The 2,597-nt window shown below is 43.9% G+C and overlaps 1 pseudogene; it reads right to left on the bottom strand.

Annotated features, from left to right (window-relative positions):
- Positions 1-252: 252 nt before the first annotated feature.
- Positions 253-2,177, bottom strand: LOC110521899 (annotated as a pseudogene).
- Between the last annotated feature and the right edge of the window lie 420 nt (positions 2,178-2,597).

The raw sequence follows: 2,597 nt of genomic DNA, 5'->3' as shown, positions 1-2,597 counted from the left end.
CTGGGGGTGAGGCTGGATGCCCAGGGGGAGGGGTTGGTATGCAGAAATAAGGGGAGGAGCGAAAGCAGGAGGGGAAAAAAGGAAGAGGGTGGGGGGAAATAAGTTGAAGTGTGTGATGTTCAAGGCAGGTCAATTTCAGCTGATTTCTGTCAATAATAAAGATGCTGTATGTTCCCTCAGACAAATGTGGCCCGTCATTTCTTTATCTTATGCAGTAAAAAGAATGCTTCAGCATAAACTAAACTGCCCACGGACAACAATTCAAACAGCAATAGGAAAGAAGGCAGGACACACTGGTTAATCTAGGTACCAGACAGTGCACAGCTTTATTTTAGGTGTGTCGAGAATGTAAATTGAGGTACAGACATAGTTGTTCTTAGTTCCTCTCACCGGTGTCCCTGGGTGGGTGTGGGGCCTTTCTCTCCCTGCCTCTGGCCTGCCTCTCCCTCCCGGGACCCCTGAAGTGGCCCTGCGGCACTTGGTGACGGTACTGATGACCTAGCCCTCCCCTGCGACGTGAGTGGCCAGCGTGCTGCAGCTTTGGTGCTGTGATCTGCTTGGTGGAGGCAGGGGGAAGGGAGGGCAGTGATCGGCTGGGAGAGGCATTCCCATCAGCGCTGACATTGTCTGAGTCAGGAGGCGGCTATGAAAAACAATTAATGTTTAATTAAGATACATTATCAGGAAAGTATGTGCTCACACACTGACACTTCAGCAAATATTTTTTTCTAAGCCCCTCCTTGCTTCCTTACCTCATTAATATGTATGAGGAAGCGGTTAGACTCTGCTTCTGTGTCGATAATCCCGCCTTTAGCTTTCTAATGCTCCAAAAGGTTCTGGAGCTCAGCCCACTTCTGACGAAACTCCACCCCTATCACCAGTCCCTCCAGCTGAGTGAAGTAGAGGTCAGCATAAATGCATGGATGTATTTGCAATAGTAGCCACTATAATTTAAGGGGTTGTGTGTCGCTCAAGGGGTTTAGTTAAAATTGCAAACCCTTAATTTAAAAAATATATATTACAGTGCTGTAGAGAAAAAAGAACAGCTACATAGCAGTACAGTGTGTTTGTCAGTGTGTGCAATTGTGTCTTTACCTTTGGAAAGCTAGGGGCGGGATTGGACAGGAGCTGGTCAAAGTTGTAAGTCAGAGGTTCTCTACACACGGGACACACAACCGTTAGCTTGTACAGGGGGAGGTATAAAGAAAGAACCACCAGTCAAACTGACCACAAAGTGAATCATCACTGTAAAATATCCAGGAATATAGCTAAAATAAATAAATAATTGACATATTGCTCTCTGTCAGGATCTCTTTGGCTTTCTGAGAGAGACCGAAAAGAGGGACTGAGTCAGGTACTTGATATTCATCTCTATTTATACATTTCTAAATAAAATAAAATCAGGTCAAAGGGCATCCTCGAGCCACAGTTCTAATTTTAATATCACAAATACAGTACTTAAATTACTGTGGTCTCCAACTAAGAACAGAGGGAGTGAGAGAAAGAGAAAATGAGGGAAACGGAGAGAGAGAGTGGGAAATAAAGCGAGAGAAAGAGAACTGGCCTCAGTGAGCTGGTACAACACAGCAGAACCCAGGCAGGACACCGCCTCTTTCTGCAGACATTTCTGCACACTTAGAGAGAGAGAGAAATCTGGGAGCAATACAAGCAACAGGGGACACAACATTTTTTTTAACAACCCTTCATCAGAGCAGTGGATAAGACTACAATGAACCTAAGATGGAGGACAACAGATTTCCTCTAGGTACCTGCAAAGCTTGTCATCAGAAAGACCCCGAGGGTTGTGGATGGAAATGGAGGGAGGAGAGGAGGGATACTTAGGAAGAGAGAGAGATCAGTGTATAACATTGGAAGTGGCATGTCCTGAGAACGAAAGGGACAGGGCAGGATTCTGAAATTCTGAAAGCTGAAACTTCACATGATTCAGAAACAATATTACAGGAAGTGTTGTTGCTACATGGAGGGTTGTCTCAAAACTCACATAGGGACCCCTCAACTCCGGTGCTACTGGGTAAGCAGACTTCTGTTACATACCTGCACCAATACACAAAAGTGTACACACCCTGTAAGTAGCTCTCCAGGAGCAGGGAACGCCAGTATATTTAGGTGGGTACACAAATCTTTTTTATTTTTTTTTACACAAGTAACCTAAATACAGTGCCTTGCGAAAGTATTCGGCCCCCTTGAACTTTGCGACCTTTTGCCACATTTCAGGCTTCAAACATAAAGATATAAAACTGTATTTTTTTGTGAAGAATCAACAACAAGTGGGACACAATCATGAAGTGGAACAACATTTATTGGATATTTCAAACTTTTTTAACAAATCAAAAACTGAAAAATTTCAAAAATATTCAGCCCCTTTACTTTCAGTGCAGCAAACTCTCTCCAGAAGTTCAGTGAGGATCTCTGAATGATCCAATGTTGACCTAAATGACTAATGATGATAAATACAATCCACCTGTGTGTAATCAAGTCTCCGTATAAATGCACCTGCACTGTGATAGTCTCAGAGGTCCGTTAAAAGCGCAGAGAGCATCATGAAGAACAAGGAACACACCAGGCAGGTCCGAGAT

The sequence above is a fragment of the Oncorhynchus mykiss genome, chromosome 30 (genome assembly GCF_013265735.2).
Source record: "Oncorhynchus mykiss isolate Arlee chromosome 30, USDA_OmykA_1.1, whole genome shotgun sequence".
In the NCBI taxonomy this organism is placed as follows: Eukaryota; Metazoa; Chordata; class Actinopteri; order Salmoniformes; family Salmonidae; genus Oncorhynchus; species Oncorhynchus mykiss.
This window is presented reverse-complemented; position numbering and strand designations above follow the sequence as displayed.